General features: G+C 55.1%; 1 protein-coding gene across 1 annotated transcript in view; it reads right to left on the reverse strand.

The window, feature by feature from the left end:
- Nucleotides 1–21,714, reverse strand: part of MID2 (midline 2) — a 118,412-nt gene extending 96,698 nt beyond the window's left edge. Inside the window, exon 1 of the mRNA XM_076347570.1 lies at nt 21,658–21,714. The gene's annotated coding sequence lies outside the window, so the exon portion shown is untranslated. The remainder of the gene's footprint in view (nt 1–21,657) is intronic.
- Nucleotides 21,715–21,962: the final 248 nt, after the last annotated feature.

The raw sequence follows: 21,962 nt of genomic DNA on the forward strand, positions 1-21,962 counted from the left end.
TGAGGCGAAAGGATGCAAAAAGTTTAAACAGCCTTTTGCTTTGCTCCTGAGGGCCGTTCTTATGTTAATCTTGTTTTCCTTGCTGGGACAACATCCTTTAGATCTGAGATAACTGAGAGGAGCCTCAAAAACCAGGCTGGAGCAGAAGCAGGGACGAGAAAGCTCTGTCAGAGATGCACCTGGGCGAAGCAGTTGGCACTGCCTTCGAAGCCTTTCATGCCTCTCACTTTGATGTTCATTTTGATGTCCAGGTTTGACGTGGCATGAGGAATAACTGATTAGATTAAAATCGTCTTTGTTTAGAGTCATTAACTCCTTAAATATAAAAGTTATAAAATATTAACACGGTTTACAAACAGCCCCTAGTCACTTGTAGCCAAGGGTCAGCCGGCCCCGGCCATGCTCGCACCGGCCCCTGGGGAAACTCCCGGCAGCCAGCGGCTGGGCAGGGCTGCGACTAAAAGAAGCAGCGGTTTAACAAAGCAGTAACATAAAGCCAAACATTTTTGCCATGGAAATGCCTGGGTGGGATTTCTCCCATTGCGTAACACATGGAGGCACGCAGCGTCCTTCCAGCATGCCCGTGGGGTGCCTTTGCTTGGCACGACGGCCATGACGAGCAGCTTCAGGTAGGTGCCAGTTGGCCGGCAGGCACCCGTGCTGCTGAAGGTCAGTCTGTGCAGCTGGTGAGATGTGGGCAAAGCACCCACCTTCATCACTGTGACCTACACCCCCCCCCCCCCCACGGGGGGTACACTGTGGGTGCGTACAGACCCATGGGTGTCACACATCCCCACATGCTGCTCCATGCCTCCCTGCTTTCGCTTCCCAGCTGATAGGCAGGGTGAGAGACACAACTCACAGAGAGGACAAACACGAGAGAGATGCACATGGCTGCGGCCCCTGCATCCTTGCTGGGGTCACCGCTCAGGGTGGTGGGAGCCCGCTGGGTGCCACCCGGAGCCCCTGTGCCAGCCCAGCAGCAGAGAATGGCACTTGCACCCCAGCTCTCGTCCCCCCAAAGGGACGAACCTCATCAGCAGCACTTGGTGTAAACACTCCCAGCCTCTGCAATCCTCCAACAGCATCAGCAGACACTGTTCTGCTGGGCATGCACACGTACCGGCGCATCAGTCAAGACCGAGCGCCTCCTGCTCGCAGGATAAAAACGACCCTGATGACAAGTTGTTGCTGACGCTGAGGAACAGAATTGGCTGCATTAATTTGAACTCTGTTCAAAACCCAAGGGAAAGAGAGAAAAACATTTAAAAAAAAAAAATCAATTACTGCCAAAGAAAGAAGGGCAGAGCCAGAAGGGAAGGGGGAAAAGCAGCAAGCACTGGGGCAAGCAAAACGATGCTGTGGGTGCTGCGGGGCTGGTAGCAAAGCCAGCCACCAGCTCTGCTGGGACACAGAGCGACTGGTGCTTTTACTTCGAGCCTGGCTTTTTGATGGGCTCTGAAACCCATGTGCTGACTCAGAGCAGCACGAGCATGGTGTGCCCCACGGGTGCACAGGATATCCTTAGCAAATTATACCAAGGGTCGTTTGATACAAAGGTTCTCCTACTGCCTCTCACAAATTATTATTTTTAGAAGATCAAAGCCAAACATGCTTCACTGCTACCTCGAGCTCAAAGGTTCATCGTGAGTGATGCAGAGGTTTGCCACCAATGAAAGAAGGGAGGAGAGAGAGAAACAGCAGGAGGAGATGCTGCTCACATCACCCCAGCTATACCTGGGAGGGGACATCCCAGTGTACATCACCTAAGGCCATGGTCGGCCAGCCCAAAATTCCCCTTGATCCCTCTGACCATCTTCAGGCAGCCCAAAATTCCCCCTGCTCCTTCTGCTTGTGGTTTCCCCTTGGCCCCTGGTGCAAGAAAGCTCTTGCTCACACATCCATGCCATGCAAGCCCTGTGCGTGGAGTTCAGATACCGAAAAATCAATATGACGCATTGTACCTGCGTTTAAAACTAACAGCTGCAATTTCTCTTCATTTCTTGGGCTTGGCCGCAACTACACCTTGAAGTTGGTCCTCCTACCCCTGCCCACGGCCATACACACGGCGCAAGGAGTGCCGCAACTCTTCCCAAGTTATAGGTTTGGTTTATTTAGGACGCAATTCTCAGTGCTCTCCAGGCATCAGTGTATAATTATTGTATAACTGTGGAGGGTTTATCAGGCTAAAAAACCCAGCACCACCCAGCGCTTGGCTTCACTACCATTTGGTGGTGACAGGTCAATGCACCTTGTGCATGGCGAGCATCAACCTTTGCCAAGCTGGACACAGCAGCACCTGCTTTCCTAAACGGTTACAGAGAATTTAAAACCCAACAACGTATGTCTGCAGGTCACATTTTCCCCTCCAGCACACCCTCCTGACCTCTGCCAGCCCTCACTTTTACCAACGTTTGCTAAGTCCACCTGAAGTTCCTCCTGGTCTCCCCCAGCACCAAAACTGGGAAGGGCTTTGCCAGCTTTTCAGATCCCCACATTGCAAACGACCTCTCCTCTCTGGACCTGCTTAGGCAAATGCTAACTCTTCAGGTTAATATTTTCCACGCCAAGTGTGATTTTTTTTTTTTTCTTCTTCCCCCTCCCTTCCCCCCGCCCCCCAGAAAAACTTCAGCCCAAATTGCTCAGCCACATCCAAGAATGAGGCTTAAAAAAAAAAAGCTATGTTGCTCCACCCGTATGTTAAAAAAAAATAAAATAAAATATGGCAACCCTTTCCCTACTGGCTCCCCAACAGCAGGATATAAAATCTGGGCAGCAGTTGTCTGTGTGCTTTTTGTTGTCCTTGGGAAAATTAGCTCAAAATTGGATCGCTGTTCAGGGAAAAATAAAAAACCCCATCCGGCAGCCACGTCCCGTCCCCAAAGAGCCCAGGCTGCCCAGCACAGCCCCCACTCTGGCTGAGCAGGACCCTCCCGCAGCGGCAGGGACCCACTCCCCAATTTGACAGGGGAGAGGGGCTCCCCCTCCGTTCCCCCCAGCCCTGCTGATGATACTGCGCTCCTGCAAACATCAGCCTTCCCAATGAACTGCCCTAAATTTGCCCTTGGGACACGTCTGTCCCAAGAGGAACTGAGGTCCTACGAGGAAAAATAGCCCCCGACCGTTTAGTTAGCAACAGCTTCCTACCCAACGAAGATACTCAAGGGAGAGAGAGAGGGGAAGCAATCAGGCTCATGCAGCCAATTTAGACCTAGCATTACCTAATTTTTCTGTGCTTGACTTGCAACCTTGGTAAGCTGGTGCGTGTGGAGCTGCTATGCATATTTAACACTAAATTTCAAGCTTAAAGCCCCAGACGGTGAAAAGCATCCTTCGGCCAGGCCGTCGCTGCAGCATAAGCCTCTTTGCTTGCTTTTTCCTCCCAGTAAATCTGAAAACATTGAACAGAATTTGGCCTTTCCTCCCACAGCTCCTGCCTTAACAGTTTCCTTAATAACTTAGCGAATTTGTCTGAGGCTTTCTGAAAATCCAAATAATTCACCTCCCAACCGCTCCCTCCAATCACCTTACCACAATACTGAAAAAAGAAGAAAAAAAAACCCTGAGTAAACTGGATTTCCTGTATAAAAGCCATGCGTTGTTGTCCTTAATCTATCACACTGAAGTGCAGGCATTTCCACATGAGCTTTAATTATTTTCTCAGCCAATTTGCTTGGTGCTAAAATAAAGCTGGCTGCTCTGTAATTCCCACAGTTCTTCTGTACCTCTTTAAATTAAGGACAGAGCAGAAGAGGCTGCGCTCCTATGCAGCAGTTGCTTTCAGTGAAAGATTACTTTTTGCTGGCAGTTCAGCTGCTTCATTGTTAAATTCCTTCAGAAGAGCTGGCTGGAGCCCACCGGGCACTGGTGATTTGTTGCTCTTTAATTTCTCCGTTTGCACAGTACCTTATTCCCCTGGGGAATTTAATCTTCATCACTGCCTACATTGTCTTGACTGATGGGATGAAACTGTTTCGCTTCATCACAACATTCTCCTTCTCCCGAACTTCTCCCATCAGGCTCCGGTGACGGAGTGGAGCTCCCAAGGCTGGGAAGGGCTCCCGCAACCTGTTCCGTGTCCCCGCACGGCTGGTGGGGTGCCCCTTAAACGCCTCTGCCCTTGCAGCTTGCACAACTAGTTTTGGTTGGGTTTCTCTCCCACCACCCCATCCTAAAAAGGGGATTATTCCCAATGTGTAAACCCTGCACGAGCCTTAGTAACCAACACACAGGCACTGCCCCAAGCCAGGGCACTCCAGCCCCCCCCATGAGCATCACCAGTCCAGCATGCCCCACCAGCCACCACTCCCATCCCTGCTGCAGCAGCTCCTGGGCTGCCCCTCGAGCTGCTCTGTTTTGGGGCGCTGCATTTTCCACCCCCCTTCTCTCTCTTTTCTTCCTGATAACATCTCTCCATTTGTCAAGCAGCTCCACGAGCTTCCACCACCCGTCATCCCCCAGGGATTTCTGTACTTTCTATATACAGAAGAAGCCTTCGCCCTGGTAGGCTCTCCCCAATACTCCCCCAAATACGCTGCCCCCAGCTCAGCACCTTCTGTGCCCAGCATGCCCCACCATCCTTCCCCTCCTGCCAGTGCTGGAGCTTAATGTTTCCCATTGTTTTAAATGGCTAATAATACTTTTACAGCTGTGCAGAAATCAATTGATTACGCTATTTGTTCTGCCGATGCCATGAAACCTTCCCATCTGCAGCTGCCTCCGATTCACCCGGTGTGAAATGAAGAGCCACACTCCTGTGGGCCGGAAAGCATGATGTGAGAAGGGCTCATGACAATAGGAGGGTTTTTTTGGCCTAATGTTAAACCATCAGCTGCTAATGTCGTATTTGTCTAGCCTGATAGGATTGCAGTGTAGGATGAAGCACCATGGTTGTGTTGTTGTTTTAAGTCGGTCATGACTGCACAAGAATACAAGCCATCACCAAGCCATGCTCCCCATTCACCGGTATCAGGTGCCAGCCTTGCAGCGGACCGTTTGGATTTCGTGGAGATCTTGAAAGCACCCCAAACCTACCAGAATCCACGACAGCCCTCCGCAGATGGAGCTGAATGCTTCACCCATAGAGGCAAAACCTTCGGTGTGAGCCCAGCACCACTCACGTTTTGGATGAGCTCACCAGGGAGCAGAAGCAGCTCTAAGGAGCTTGTCTTCGGGTATCCGTGCAGGGCAAGGATGCTCTGGCCAAAGCCCAGGAGGTCTCCACCAGGGAGAGACCTCATTCATCTCAAAGACATCAGAGAGGCAAGCACCAAACAAAGCTCGTCTGTTTTTTTCTCCAGTTACGTCCTGGTCAAAGGGAAGATTTTATCTCTTTCCTACAAATGCTGCCCGGCTCAGCAGTGTGCATGAGGCACTGCGGTCTGCCCTGCTTGGTGAGGTGACAGCTCCCCGAGTGCTCCTGCGGGACCTCAGCACAGCATGTGCCCACCAAAGGCTCCCGGGGGATCCAGCGTTTGGAGTTAACGATGTGCAAGGCAGATCAGGGAGGGACTTTCTGCAATTTGCTCACCAGTTCTTGAAGCCGTGCTACGCAAGAATCGCGCTGTACGGATTTCTCAGCAGCCGGAGTGGTTCAAAGAAACCTCATGCAGCAATGGCGCACATCACCCTCTGGGAGCCTTGAGGGGTAATTCCCACAGACATGACGTAGAAACCTTCCCTTGCCACCTCCTTCGGTGGCCTGGGGGTTGACAGGACACAAAAAGGTGCAGGGCATCTCTCCGGTCCCCTCTGATTCGGCAGGTCCCTGGAGCACAGCACGGTGCCTTTTGATTCCTATTGAACGCCGCAGCTCCCCAGGGCCCTCTGCGCTCCGGCAATTAGTACAACCAGGGACTGCAGCAGCCAAGCTCACCCTCCTGCAGGCAACAGCCCATCGCAGACTGTGCCGTGTCTGTCTGTCTGTCCCAGCCTCCCCAGCCATGCGTTTCTGCCTGGTACTGCCAAAACCCAGCTGCCCCTGCCCCTCTGCCAGCAGCTGCCACCACAGCTCGGGGGCTGAAGCCCCACAGCCGAAGGGGTCACGGCGATGCCAGGCAGCCCCAGCCCGTGGTGCCAGAGCCAGGGACATCTGCAGGCACCCGGCTATGAGGGCTGCAGCAGCGGCAGGAACAGCCCCACCTTCCCAAGACCGGCGCAGATGCGAGCGAGCCACTTCCAGCCCGGTCATTGAAAAAAGCAGCTGGGTACTTGGCACGCCACCAAACTGGCACGTCCACCGCTCCCGCGACCCTGGCACCGGCAGCCCTGCCATCCCCCTGCAAACCCTCCTTCCCCTGCCCACCAAACCCCTCCTCTGCTCCAGATCTCGCCACCTCCCTCCCTCCTTCACCTCTCCTGCAGTTACTTGCTCTCCTGCCACCCTGGTCTAACGGCTTCTCCTCCGCTGCCCAGCACGGTCAGCCGCTGCTGTAAGGCAGGCGAGTGAAACACAGCACTCACGTCAGCACCGGCAGCTCCCAAAAAAAGACCTGTGCCCAGCTGGCTCCTGCCAGACCACATATCGCGGCAGCTTTTTGATCCAAGCCTTTGTCCAAGCACACCCCGCAGCTCTGCATCCTTCCCCTCTTCCTCAGCCACCGCCTGCAATGCAGCTCCAGCCCAGCAACGTCCCTGCAAGCAGCCAGAGGCCCCTGGCCCTGCAAGGACGAGGGGAGGGCATGGCTGCAAAAGCAGTGCAGCAGCAGCTGGTGCTTTATAATAACCTTCTGGGCTCAACAGCAAGTCATGGTTTTTATCCACCAGATGGATGCTGCACAGAGGCATCCAGCCCTGTAAAGAGGCATCCAGCCCTGCAAAGAGCTGCTGCAGGCAAAGACCCAACCGATGTAGCACCACATCAGGCGCTGCCAGGACCCACAGCCTTTAGCTACAGAGCAAGCAGAACCCCCCACACCACCACCCCACTTTCTACCTGCACCAACCATGAAAGCTCGGCTCCTTCACTAAACCAGAAGCAAGGCGAGGCAGCACAGGTGGCTGCGCCTAAATCCCCCACTGACCTTGGAGTGGCAGGGTGGCTGAGGAGAAGCGTATTTCAAGGGTGAACCCCTCAGTCTCTCCAGACGCTGGAGAAGCAGCGGCCCACTCCAGCGTTCGCAGCCCCGGCGCCATACTGGGGGATGAGCATCTTTCGGGGACTGTGCCCCATGAGCCACGCTGGGGTTATCCCTACCCCAGCGTTTCCTACTGGGCCACCAAGTCTCAACGCAGGATACCGGCGCTGCTCACCCATGGGTTTAGAGAGGTGTTGAGAAATGACCGTAGCAAACGCGAGGTTGGGCTCATGGCAAAGTCCACTGCAGGAAAGAGCCAGGAGAAGACACAGACCCAAACCTGGGAAGGTACCGGTGCTGCTGCAACGTGAGCATGACACGGCAAGGAACCGGCCTGTCACCAGTGCTCCCCAGGGACCCTCATGCCGTACAAACATCAAGGCTGCTACTGAAGGGATATTTATTGGGGGACAGAACAAAGACAGATCCTCAACCAAAACAGGGGTTCCTCCTGCACAGTACGGCCCCATCCCAGCAAAGGCATAGAGCCCGAGCGTGCCAGCCCGGTGCTTGACATCCCCCCGCCGCACTCCCTGACCCGCGCTGCAGAGCAGCGCCAGGCAGCCCCACAGGGGATGGGAGAAAACTCTGAGGAGCACGTGTGCCGCAGCACTGTGTCAGCCCCACGAGCCCATGAAGAAGCAAGCTGCAGACGATGTCGCTCCAGTCCCACCTTGCTGCTCAGCGCTGCCAGCAGGAAAAAGGCTATTCCAACCTCCCCGCAGAGATCCCAACCTCGTGCGCTACTAACTGGAGGTTGTGCAAGTCAGCCCGGAGCCAGCCGCTGCCGCAGAGCCTCACCGGGCTGCCCCAGCCCAGCGCCCACTCCAGCCTCCAAACCCCAAAACCACTAAACACAACTGATGCCACGGAGTCGGGAAATTCAAAGGCTATTGTGCTGCTTTGTGCAAGTTTAAATATATCTGCACAGGCTCCTTGGGGTTGCATTCCTGGTGAAGCGGGTAAGATAAACAAGGCTTCCTGCAGGAACTGAGGACAATGGGGAAATAATTAGCTTTAATCCCCAATGCAGAAACAATGCAGGTAGCAGATATTTTGGACTTTCACACCCGCCCCCCCCCCACATTCAGGAAGAGGTGCCCAGACTGGTGTAACTTGGCCCACGGGCCTCAGCTAAAAGACACAAACTATTTAAAAGGAGGGAAGCAACACACCACTGGAGCTGAGGGATCAGCCCAGGGCTTCGCTATTTCAGGCTTTCCCTTACAAAAGGAGGCTAGCGCACGAGGCACATGTTTTGGAGACACGTTTTTCCCGGCATAAGCAGCTGTGGGCACCACCCAGGCTCATGCTGGGGGCTGGGGGCACCCACACGCCAAGCATCCCAGTGCAGGTTTGGGGATGGAGTTTGCACCCGTGCCCCAGCCCTGCTTCGCTTCCAGCATGGTACAGCCAGCGATGCCGTACGGGACGAGCGACAAGCAAACTCAGAGGAAAGCTCCCACATTGCTGCAGGGCTCCAGCAGGGAGGGTGCAACCCACTTGCAGACCCCACTCCTCCCTCCAAAGCCGGGCTAGAGGATGCTGGAGAGCCTCTGCTGCTACAGTTACCACCTCTTCGTTTCAGAGAGGGACAAACCAAGGCTTGTTTTCAAATCATGGCAGTTTTTTTTAAACCGTTTTCCTACACCGGCCCCTTGGGAGTGCTCTGTACACAAGCCAGATTTCCCAGTCCTCCTCCCAGCACTACAAAATGACAAAGGGACGTCAGCGCTCCCTGGACGTTTTGCCAGTGCATTAAACAGGTCATTTGAAGCCTTTCAAGACGAAATGCTCCTTCACTCCGAGGTGACTCACAACCATTAGCATCCCTTTGGAGAGGGCTCTCCAGCCCTCAATCACTTCTGCACATAAGCACTTTTACCCTTCATCTCAAAAAAAAAAAAAAAAAAAAAGGCACCAATTCAACTTGCTCAGCTTTCTCCCAGCTGTATTCCACCTAACACTGAGATTATTTTGCAATTGTATTTGCTTTGCTGCCACGCTCGGAGCTCACAGCCTGCCCTAAGCACCCTGCTACCGGATCTACCGGAGGCACAGCAGCAGGCACTGCACGCACCCTGCCCGGGCGGCACAGATCTGCTGGCAGGTTCACAGCTCCCTCATCTCCCAAACTGCTGACCACCGGCGAGCAAGCGGTGCTGGCTTTGTAGGAGCTGGATATTTTCAGCTTGTTGCTGCTATCACTGCTGTGTGATGCCCACCCACCTGCAAGCACTAGGCTCTGCTTTCTGCAACTCCAATTGCACTGGGTTTTATCACCCAGCCTACAGCACTGGCTTGGAAAGATTTGCACCCCGCATCCAGGCGGGATCTGGCCCAGGCAGCAGGGACAGCTCAGCGTTACAGGACAGGGGGGTGCATGGGCATGGCATGACCAGCTCAGGCAGCAGCAATGTGCTTCCAGCTGCTCGCATGAACCCCTCAGTGCTGCCCCGAACACCCTGGGCATTTATCAATGCAGCATCTACAAGGCAATATCCCCATGCAAAGGAGCTTGTGCTCTACAGCAAGAGCGAGAAGGCTCCAGCACGCAGAGGGGACCAGTATGGCAGAGGCACCGCCTGCCCCCATGTCCCACCCTCTGCTCTGGATGCCACCGAACACCCACAGCAGTGGTCCCTCACGCTTTGTGTGGCACGTCACAGGATGCTCCACTAGCAATGCAACATTCAGCATCCTCCAGGAGCAGCCTGGGCTCGCTCCCCTGCCACCGAGGAGAAGTTTTCTGATCAAAGCCAGGCTATCAGCAAGACACCAGTAAAGCTACGCTGGTGCAGGACACCATCCGCTGTGTCCCATGGCTCGTGCCAGGATGGGGATTAAACATCAAGCAAGCAAGGCAGGTCCTGAGCGCACACAGCTGAGTTAGAAACAAGCAGCTCACCGAGCCATCTAACAGATCAGATTGCAGCGAAAGACCAGGGCATAACCCTTGAAGCCACCACTCCGAAGCCCAGCGCAGGCTGCATCACAGAGCACACTGAATAATTACACAATCCCTATTTCTGGTGTGGTCGTAATCCTCCAGGTTGCCTCCATCACCCCCGGTGCCCGGCACAGCAGCCCATGCTCCCCAGCCAGCACAGCTCTGCCACGCTGCATCACCCAGAGCACTCCTCCCTGCTCCAAGGAGCAACCAAGATAATTTTGCCGGCGTGCAGGGGCTGCAGATCTCCCTGCCACCCCTTTCAGCTCTCCTTAGATTAATTCATGAGATGAAGCAGGTAACTACAAAGGTAATTTCCTCCTGCCATCCCCGCTCCCTCCCTGCGGGCTGCCGGAGGGAGGCAGAGGATGGCTTTTAGCGTCAAGAGGCACAGCACGGACAATACCTGCTATACAACACTGAAGTGTTCTTTTAATGATCTGAAAGAAAAAGAAAACGCTCTGTATTTTGCATTTGTAATAATCACAGACGCTGCAAGAGGCTCACCTCTGTCTCTACAGGGTTTTACACGCAGGGGCGCCTTTGCCTCCGAGAGCATCCGACTGCCTTGATTCTCAGCGGGAAGCCTGCTGCGTCTCCGCAAACGGACAGCAAAGCTCATGGCTGGTGAAGAATAATAAATGCACGCAAATCCTGAGGATCCTAAAGGGAGCACAGCACTTTGCAGGTCACACAGGGACTGCACCACTGGCCAGAGGCTTAAGAAAGTATTGGCAGGAGTGAAAGTTTTTTTTTTTAAAAAAAAAAAATATATATATATATATATATAAAAATCAATTCAGCCTGGCATGCCCAGACCATGGTCTCTCTCAGCCAAGGGCTGAAGTGTTGAGCAGCTTTTCAGGCAGTGGGGAGGAGCCCAAGCCCCCTCTCCTGCCTGCTGTCATCCCCACATGCAGCGAGGATATTGGGGCCAGGGTGGGAGCTGGATCCTCTCCCATGGCAGCGGGCATCACCACCCTGCGCTTTGAGGAGACACCAGCCCTGTGGCATCTCCATCTGTGACTCATGTCACCCTGCCCCTAATGACCCCCACAGACCAACCTGAATCACCTCCCAACAAGAAGGGCAATAACACTGATTGATGATTATTCGTGAGATGAAGCGCTGCTAAAGGACTTCAGGAATCAGATAAAAGGCATGAAAAAAGGCTGAAATATTTCACGCCAGAAAAATGCAAACATGGAGAGAGGGGGCCAGGAAGGCAACAGCAGCCAGCACCCAAAAAAGCATCCTCTGATGACAACCAGAAGCTGGGCTCCCTCCTTTCAAAGCATAACAAAGTCAAAGACCAGTGCAATATTCCTCCCAGAAATTAAGTTTCGCACTATACACAGATTCTGGCAGCTGGCACACCAGCAGCCCAAACACTGTGAGTCCAGGCAGGTGCCTGGGATACCAAAAGCAGAAGCCACAGCATCCCTGCATTTCGCTCGGGTGGCATCAGTGCCCAGGAGTAAGCTAGCAAGGGCATGCAAGAAGATTTAGCAGCCTCCTCCTTAGCAGCAGAGCTTGGCACCCCAGTTTTGCATTTCGTGCTCCCCGTGTGAACACACAGGGATTTACTGCCTTCTTGCAGATCCAGTGCCCGGCGAGCTCTGCCTATGCATGTGGCCTCCCGGGCGCCCGCTTCAGTGCGCAGCGGGTCAGGGCGAGAGGCAAGCACAGCAGAGCTCAGGACTCATGCCCAGACTGGGGATGGGAGAGGGGAAACAGCAGATAAGGGAGAGCAAGGACATGGTGGTGGGGAAATGGGAGCAGAGGTGCCAGGAGAGACGGGAAGAGACACAAGAAGAGCTGAAATAAGCCTGTACTGCAAGCAATGAACAGGAGAGAGCATCTCTAGCAGGGTGTGAGGAAGAAATCCTCCTGGTCTGACCACGAAATGGCTGCAGAGCATTTACCCAAGGCAGCTGTGAGTGCCAGGGAGGGAGGGAGAGCAGCAGAGGGCAGGGAGACAGGATGGAACAGTACGGAACTGTGGTGGTGAGGCAGATGCTTCAGGAAGCAGAGGGAAGGACCACGATTTTGAGGGAGAACAGGGAAGCCAGGAAGCATCAAGTCTGGATTCGGGGGCTGAGAAGAAAAATCCCAGAGAGGATAAAGAAGAGGAGCCTGTCCCTGGGAGAGGCCAGCCCTCATCAATGAAGAAAGGGGAGATTCCCCAGGAGAAAAGCAAGCCTGAGAGGCAAAGCACAGAAAAGCAGGGGCTCAGGAGAGCCTCATGGCATGGTCCTCTGGGATCTCCGCTGGCCCCATGACATCTCCCACCCACCAGCCATGAAGAAGAAGGAACGCGCCAAGCAAGAAGATGATTATGGCCAGGATCGTTCATCATAGAAAAGGCCCCGAGTCATGCAGCTCGGCACCTACTACCCTCCTGCAAGACAAAGCCAGCCTGTTCCTCCTTCCTACAGGCACACAAACACTTCCAGCACCAGGGAGCAAGAGATGGAGCCACCGGCAGCCAGGGAAAACCTCCAAGAAAAAAAACAAACAAACAAACAAAAAAAAAAACAGAGCACATTTCTGGGAGGGGAAAAAAGCAACGCAGGCAGACAGGCATCGGCGGAGAGAGCCAAGGCCAGGTCCCAGCACGCCACAAATATACCGTGATGCAAAGCGCAAGCCAGAAGAAATCAGGATGAATTTGCTAAACAAATGCAATTGAGTTTGGCTCATTCTCAAGCACTCTGCTGCAGCTCAGGATCTTGCAAGCAGAGTTTTAGAGCCAGTCGGGATCCTTGCTCTGAGCTCCAATCCCTTTATAAACTCTTCAGCTCTGGGGGAGCTGCTTGCAGCAATGAGAAGACAACGCAAGCGCTAAAGCAAAGCAATCAACGGAGAAGTCCTTGGCAACACGAGCGCTGCCTAAATGAGCCTGCCGTGTTTACAGACAGGGTTCAGGAGACAGCCTATGTGCGTGCAGGCTGCTCCCGGGACATACTGCTGGAGGAACTCCAGCAGCTCCCGAGAGCCAGCTTTAAGAACACATCGGATGCTTTAACATAAACAAAATGCCTTTGCGTGGCCTGAGCCAATATATTTCTGCAACAATTCAGAGTTTCTGGCTTTCTTCTGCACCTGGTGCATCCCACCATCACAGCTGGTGCATCCCACCATCCAGCACAAACAGGAGGAACCGGGAAAAGGCAGCACAGCCCTTCTGCCCAGCTTTGGGTGTAATCCACAGGCGACCCTCAGCAGGGCAGGGCAGGGCAGCCGTGCTAGGCTTTGCACAAGCTGCAGCTCCACAGCTGGAGGCAGAGACAGCCCACAGGAACAGATGCCAACATTGGCAGGTGCTGTGCCTCAGGGACACCCACACTGCCGTCCCTGCAGGCACATCGGTGCTGAGCTGGGGCCTTCCTGGGAGCGTGAGGGGGGCACCACATCATTGCAGCCAGCAGAAGGCTTGTTCCCAGGTGGCAGAAATCCTTGGGTGACCCTGAGATCAGCAGTTTCAAGGCCAAAAGGCCCCTCGAACGGCCTGATTGCACACATAACAGAGGCCACTGCATTTTGCCCCCAGCTCCGGTTTGCCTTGGCACTTCCCCCATTGCCCAGACACCTTTGGACCCCAGCAGCGCACATTTCTGGAGCATCACCACCTCCCTTTTTCCAGCAGTTTGTCACACACACCACTGAAAATCCATGCTTTGCTTCTCATCCAAATTGCCTGGCTATTCTGGGGGAGCTGAGCAGGCAGCAGAGCTAGATAGACCATGCAGAACAACTCCTCTAGACACCACCGCTGCCCTTACGGGCACTAGGCTAAAAGATTAAAATAATTCCTAAATGCAGGATGCTTTCCTTGCTCAGCTTGCCCGTAACTGCCTGGAAGAGTTTCTCTCTCCTCTGGCCTAGGAGGCAGGCTGCAAAGCAGGAATGTCTGATGTCCACCCTGCGCTGACACCCAGAGCATCACCCATAGGACCACCCACACCCCCCAGGGCCCCTTCTCTCAGCATCATCCTAGCCCTGAAGTGGTTTATTATTTCCTTCGATCTCTTCCCTCCCCAGCCATAAACCCGGCTGTTTGGGTAACCTCTGGACCTGGGGCATCATCTCACCTTTCCTCTCTGTATTTCAATGATCGTTCTTCCAATTAAATTGCTGACAAACAGCCCCACACTCCCACATGCTGGGCTCACGTGACAGCTCGTTCCCTCCTTCCTCACCCCAGAGGAGGGGGATCCCAGCAATGCTGTCCCTAAAACGGAGGGTAATCAACTGTCCCTCCTTCACCAGGAGCACACCCGCCAGCACCTCCCTCCCCCTTTGATGCACATGCCCTCCAGGCTGCGGTCCCCAGTATTAAATTCCCTTTTAACAGCCTAGCAATAGGCCCTTCCCTTCATGTCTGGGCTCCACTTGGTCCAAGCAAATCACTCCAAGGAGAGACATCACCTTTAGTAATAACCACACAGACTAATAGGCTGATGTAGATCTCTTGCCACTAAATCCTACAAGACGACAGCGCACAGCCATCAGCTCTCCCAAACTTCTGTGTTGCAAGGCGAGCGCTGAATCCACTGCATCCCTCCTCCCTGGGGACCACGAGGCACAACACTATGCCACCAGGCCCACCACGCTCCCAGGGACTCTCAGGTGAGAAACCAATAAGCCACAGAAACGCTGAGGTCCACAGGGACCTCTGAGGATGGAGACTAACCCCTGCTCACGTGGGGTCGCCTGGAGCAGGCTGCCCAGGACCGTGGCCTATTGGGTTTTGAATATCTCCATGGATGGAGACTCCACAGTCTCTCCGGGCAGCCTGTGCCAGCATTTGACCAGTCTCACAGTAAAAAAGAAAAGCGTTTTCTTGTATGAGATTTCAGCTGAATGAAAGAAGTAAGAAGAGGTGCAGACACCTCCTCCAAAGCTACAGTACCAGGGCAGTGATCACCCAGCAGATACTAGCTCAAGGACAGGTCCAACCAGGATAAATCCCCTTGTGCAGGACTTCTGAAGCTTGGATCCACATCTGCTTCCTTGCACAGGCGGCAGGTCCAATTCCAGAGCTTTGGAAGGGAGGGATGCGAAGCTCCTGTGCTTGTCCTTTCCCCCCCACATGGGGAGTGCAGACCCCTGCCACTCTTGCTTGCCCCATTCCCTCTCTCCCAAAGCATCTGCTTACAGCCACCACTGGAGAGAAGCTGCTGAGCAAGACAGGCGGACAGCAGGTCCCACACGCACGCTGGAGCCCCAGACACCCTGGCTGGGTAAAGCAAAGCCCCGGGGGTAGGGCACAGCATCTCAGGCAGCACGACCACAAGCACAGCAGCCACCAGTGCCACCATCACACAGTGTCACAGTGGGGCTTCACGGGGGTGCTCAGCATCAACACCCAACAGCGGGCGCCACGGGCGGCAGCCTGAGCCAGTGCAGCATCCAGCAAAAAGCCCAGCCTGCTCCTTAACCAAGCGTTAAGCCAGGTCGCTCTGCAGCTCAAAGAAGCCCCTCCAAATTCCTCCCTCCCTCCCAGGACACCCAGCCAGGGCAGCGAACCAGAGTGGCTGCTCACAGCCTTACACCAGCGTGCTCAAACATCAGCGCTGTGCTCCGCGGCCACCCCAGCCCACCCCCTGCTTCAGGTACTTGAGCATAATTAGATGGCCTTACCCTGCCTAATTTTAATCAGCCCAGTTACACAACCAGATTTAGCGGGGTCTTTCTGACGATTGTCCATGAAACACATTTAACTCACTTTGTGTCTCTTTGAAAAAGCAAAAGCTAATTTATTCCACGTCATTTCTGACTTGCTGCCGAAGGATGCTGCACAGCTCCATTTCAGAGGGGTGTGCATGTACACATCTTCTCTTTACTCCCATACAGATATTCAGCCAGCTTACATTTATTACACTGTGCTTGAATCCTACTTCAGGAAGGCCTCTGCCTGCTGTCTGAAGTTAATTTTTTCCCCTTCGGTCAACCAACTCAAAATTGGGTTTGCGTATTAAAATGAAATCTAATTTCTAGGCCATTATCCCACTGTGGTCTAGCTCCTGTGTCTGCAAAATGAGGAATAAACAAACAGACCTAGCAATTCATTTCCTTCTTAGACATGAATTCCAGTTATAAACAATAGAAATAATATTCTGCAGAGGCACAGAGGCCCTTTCATTTTGGGATCTCAAGCCACATCACAGAAAGCAGGCAAAGCCTTGGGACTCCTGATGTACACCAAGCCACTCATGTGCAGAGCTGGCACACAGACCTGCTAAATGTTTTCTTGCATGGCCTGCAAAAAGCATCTCTTGAATTTGCCCTCAGTTTCTCACTGATGTAGCAGGTTTCCTATTATTTCTCATGCTGGGTTTTCGTTTTCCCTCTCAAGTAGAGAGTCCAGAGAGAGAGATAAATAAAATACACCGTTCTAAGACCGGAGAGCTTGCAGCATCCAACTCTGCAACAGCTGTAAAACAAACAAACAAAACAAAACCAAAAAAACAAACCCACCCACACAACAACCCCACTTTCTATTTAGTCTCTCAACTCTTAAATTTTGAGAGCAAACAATCTGGCATCACTTTTAATCTGCACAGGTGAGAGCAAGTATCTCTGTTCATCCACAGGGCACTCTGGCTGAAGACCACATTCGAACCAGATCCCATCCGCACCCTCTTCCTTTCGAAGTGCGGAAATCCCACGGGAAATGCCCAAAAGGAAACAAAACCAGCTGCCAATACCCAGCCAGGGAAGAGCAGGCGTCCACATATCAGGCCAGGTTGCTTGCAGCAGGCTACCGAGCACACTCCTCCGCTTGGACCCATCCCAGCCAGCACAGTTTTAAATAATAAACACGGTTTTCAGCAGGAAACACCCTCTGAATCCCACAAGCCATTTCCACTTCAATTTAAAAGACTCCCCTTGTTCAGCACAGCACAAAACGTGCCTGGACCATCCCAGGGCAGCCCTGGCTGAGGCAGGGAGCAGCCTTGGAGCCGCAGAGCACACCAGGCTTTTCCCATGGCACCTGGGTGATGGGGAGAAATGATGGCACCTGCGATGGTGCAGCGCCCCCTCCCTGGTCCTGGGCTCTCGCAGCGGCCACTGGTGTGACACTGGGTGACATTTGGGACAGCCTGCATCCCCTATGAACACCCCTGCACAGAAGAAGGGGACATCACGGGGGGAGGGAAAGGGGGACACTGCCAGGGGAGATGACATGAGAGGATGACAGCTTGAGCCCGGCTGTGAGAAGGACTCCAAAGGCAAAAGAGAAGCAGGGGAAAGGGGTGGCAGAGGGATGTCCCCTGCCCTTCCAGTGCCTGGAGGCACGTCAGGTTTGTTTGCTGGGGGAGGAAGCCAAGCCCAGCCTGTGACAGTGGGGATGAGCAAGCTGCACGAAGGCAGACTGGCACCACAGAGTTGAAAGAAGGCACAGAGAGAAGACAAAAAGAGGTCCAAATTCACATGCAGGCATGCCTGACCCCCCACGCCAGGTCTGGGGGCACCCCAGCCCCGTGGGGCAGGCTGTTACCCAGCACAGAGCAAAGGGGTGCAGCACAGCCTGGCTGTGCGGGGTAAAGAGCTTCAACCCAGCAGGCGAGGGGCAGCCGGGCACGCCAAGCTTTTCATCACCAAACCCTGTCCCCACACTGAGGTGGTCCTGAGGGGCTGCACCCCACTCCTCTCCTCGCTGTGCTGGTGGGCATTGCCGGGGCAGGGGGGGCTGCCTTCCTCCCCCCAGCAGCGAGTCGGGAGCCCCGGCTGAGCAACGGCAAGGATGTCCCCTTCCTAGCCACTGCCTGCCAGCCACAGGACCCTCTTGGACCTAGGGCCTGGCGCTGCCCACAGCAGGCAGGGCTGAGGGCAGCCCACGCGCAGGGACAGAGTGGAGGCAGTGAGCGGAGGCAATGACGGAGCCTGGCTCTGCCAGCGAATACAATAAGCTATTTCCTGAGAAAGGCCAGCGTGTCCAGAGGCACAAAAGGAGCTATTCTGCCGCTGGTGGTGCTCCCAGCCTGCTTGGGGCTGGGATGAGGAGCGGGGGGGGGGAGAGGGCAGATGCCAAAGCCACCAAGTGCTGCACATCTCACTGATGCTGGCAGGACCCCACCGCCTCCACCCCACAAAGCTGAGGCTGCAGCATGCCCAGCTCTAACCCCGTGTCACCTCCAAGGACGACGCAAGCCGCAGGCTTGGGGCTCAGCACTGTCCCCCTCTCCGCACGCAGCAGACGAGAGGCAAGTCCTGGGCCACTGGCAAAAAGAGCTAACATGATGTTTTCTAGCGGCCGCGCGTAAGAAAACAGGAAGGCGGCACAGGATCCGAGGGGCGAGACGCTCCCTCCCCAGCGCCGCTCAGGCTGCCAGAGCCCCGCCAGCAGCCACTGTCGGGGCCGTGCCGCCCTCGCACGGCACAAGGCAGCTTTCAGCAGCACACAGACGCCCCATTCTCCCCACCAGTGACCTCCCTGCCCTGGCATTTTCGGGACCCCAGGCTCTGCACCAGCAAGCGATCGCACTAGAAGAAGCAGCCGAGGGAAACCAGTCATCAGCTTCCCCACCACGTCCTCTCGTTAATCGGAGAGGCTAACAGAGTTGTTCATTTGCGAAAGATGACAGTAAAGACAGGCACTCATTAAGCTGCAACATGCACTAGTTTTCCACAGGAAGAACATTAAAAACAAGCAAAAGCAGCAGCACAGGTTCAAGCCCTGGCAAGGAGACGAGACCCTGACCCCAAACCTCCCCCAAGGCTGTTTGTCCCTCCTGAGGAGGATGCTCAGGGGAGCATCCTCTGCAGCCACAAACCCTCCTGAAATACTCTGCTAGCTCTCACCGAAGAGGGGAGCACCAGCCTAAGAGAGATTTCAAGCGAGTGAAGGTGGGTATGTTATCAGAAGCAGTAACACCCTCCAGAGGTACAAAGTAATCACACCGCTTATTAGCTTTGTTTAAAGAACTAGCTGTGCAGCCTGCAGGGAAAGTCCTAGTTCCAGCATCTCCGATGGGACAGCTGAGAGCCACAGTCTCTCCAGCAACCAGCCTCCAAGATGTGACGACTCCCAGAAGTCAGGAGCTGACCTGAGAGATAACAGGCTCAAAACTCCCCCACCCTCTACTTCAGACAGTCCAGTGGCCCCAACCACTGACTGCACAGAGACCCACTCAGAGCCAAAATCCAGGGGATTCTGGATGAAAAATCCAAGTGCAGGTTTGGAAACATGCCTCCCCATCCCTAGAGGAAATGATCAAGGGACAAGACAACCCTGATTTTAAAAATAAGTCATACATCCATCTCACATGGTCTCAAGGATGATCCCACCCTGCTTACAAACACATATATATATATGCAATGACATACAAACTGTTAGCACATCACCCCCCAAGCTGTGTCTGTGCCAACGAGGCCACTGGAGTGCAGCCTGCCTGCAAGCACACGCTTCAAGGGAGAGAATTTATCACCCACTGCAGCTTAATTTCTTTTTCTGAAGCAACGTTTACAAAACAGGCAGCACAACTCTCAGGACCCTGGCTGCACGCTCGCACGACTTTCACCCGATGCCGCAAAAGGCTCCGCAGGGCACAGACCTGTCTCTAATCACTTGTGAAGCAGCCGGCACACCCAGGGCTCTGTAGCAATAACACCACCTGCCTGAATCGAGGCAACCGCTTCTGTTGCTGACGTTCATTCTTCCTCCTCATATTTCTATCCCACTCGCTGTCTTTTCCCAGGAGCATCCTTGAGGAATAACCCCTTGGGTCCGAGGGTATTGCAACACCGCTGCCCGGGGCGAACCACCACGGCCAGCCTCCCCCCCCATCTCGTGACTAGTTTTATTACCCCTTCGTTAGGGGCAAGAGCCAAGCGAGGAGTTTCAAGTGTGCTCCTAGCAGGCAAAACACAGCAGCAACAACCACAACGCAGAGCCCACAGCACCTGCAGAAGCCAGAGGGCTCTGCCCGCAGCCTGCCACCCACCCCTCTGCAGGCAGCTCCGCCACGGCCCCCCTCCAGCACAGAGTGCCGCTGAGCACCACCGCCTCACCGGAGCAGGGGGAGGTAAGGAAGGAAGGGCACCGCTGATATTATAAGGGTCAAGGAGCAGCTCAAGCTCCTACTTGACCCCATGCACGCAGGGTGATGGGTTGGCAGCGCTCCCCAGCTTTGCCAGATGCTGGCTGGCAGTAACCTGGCTGCTGAGCCGATGCCACCCGGGAGCCAGCAATGGCCCAGCGCGATGCGCAGTGCTCCGGCGGGTGCCGGCTGCCAGCTTTGGTCTGGCTGCAGCAGCTCCTCAAGCAAAGCCGGTCTCCTTGAAGCCGCCTTCCAACAACAAAGGCTCAGTTGAGGTTTCAGGGCTCGCTCGAGAGCGCAAGGAGGCCTGGGCGAAAGCCAGGCAGGGCAGGCAGAGCCGGAGCCATTAACACCCCAGCATGTCAAGACTTGAGGAAATCATGGAGCAACAACAGTCATTTGCCCTCTCCAGAAACTCCACAACCCGTTCAGCAGAGCAGCGCTTTGCCGCCGGAGCTACGTTACAACCATCTTTAGCAGTGCACATTAGAGCAATAAAATATGCGGTTGATACGTTTTTGGAGGCAAGACATAAATAAAGCATGAGGACAAGGAAATTCAGCTCTTGCGTGTCACTAAGGCACATCTTCTAACAGCTCAACAGATTCTCAGCACGAGCAAAACATGCTCTGCTTCAAGACTAGCAATAATATCTGTAAGAACACAGGCAATAAAACACCAGAGCGATATCCCAAGAAATACTGCCCAGCTTCTTGGTGCAACGGAAGGGTTTGCATTAGTAGAAACATTACACATGCCCATTTCTTCCCTCTCGCTCTGCAAGAAGCCTGCGTAATTCCTGAAGATGCCAGTCTCGGAAGAACCCGTTACCTTTCAACTTCTATTTAACTAAACTTTATCACGACTAAAGCCATGCCACACTGCTAGGAAGGAAAACGGGAGCAGTTGGAAGGCAGCAGCTCCGCACGGAGCTCCCTGCTGACAGCAGCGGGAGCCTGGAACCAAAAAATGCAGGGATTTAAAATGTCACCGGGCTCAGAGGCAGAAAGGATGCGACACGCTATACCTGGGAAAATTGGAGAGGGGGGCGGGCGGGGGGGGAGTTGCTGGGTCATTAAACCAGCTGGCAGGGAGAGTTGATATGGCGCGGAAAGGCAAGTTAGTCCCCTCTCCCGCCGGCCAGCCGGGTAATAAATCGCTGCTTCCCAGCAGGACGGTTCCCAGCAAACAGAAAGGGCCGGGAAGGACGCGGGGTGCCTCGCTGCCCCCCGCGCTGCCCGCCCCTGCAGCTGTCCGTCCCCCCCCGCGGAACGGTGGGGATGGGGATGGGGCCCCCCGGTCTCCCCGCCGAGCGACGGAAGATGCCGAGGCGGGTTCGCAAACGCACTTTGCAGCCGGGAAACCCGAGCGGGGGTGGCGGGGAGCCGCCACCGGGCACCGGCTCCCGGGAAGGGAAGGGCAGGAGCCCCCCCCACTCCGCCTCCACTTGCTGCAAACCCTCGGGAAACCCAGGAAGGGCCGCGCCGGGGCCCCGCGCTCCACCGCCGGGCTCGGTACCCCCCTCCCCCGGTGCCCGGGCGCCAGCCGGGACCCGCCCCGCTCCCCCGAGGCCGCTACCTACCAGCGGGCTGCGGCAGCCTCCCCGCCGCTGCCCGGTCATCTTGGAGGCGCGGCGGCGGCGCGGGGGAGACGGCGGCGGCGGGCGGCGGCGGAGCGCGGGGCGGGGGGGGGCGGCGCCGCGCTCGCTCGCTCGCTCCCGCCCTGCCCTGCCCTGCCCTCCCCTCCTCTCCCCGCCTCCCCCGCCGCCCCTCCCCGCCGCAGGTGAGGCCGGCGGCCTCAGGACCCCGCTGCGGCCGGGGCAGCGCCGCGCCGCGCCGCCTCCCCAGCGCCCTTCGGCCGGGGGAGCCGCCGCCGCGGGGCCGGGCC

This window comes from Aptenodytes patagonicus, chromosome 9 (assembly GCF_965638725.1).
Source record: "Aptenodytes patagonicus chromosome 9, bAptPat1.pri.cur, whole genome shotgun sequence".
Taxonomy (NCBI): Eukaryota; Metazoa; Chordata; class Aves; order Sphenisciformes; family Spheniscidae; genus Aptenodytes; species Aptenodytes patagonicus.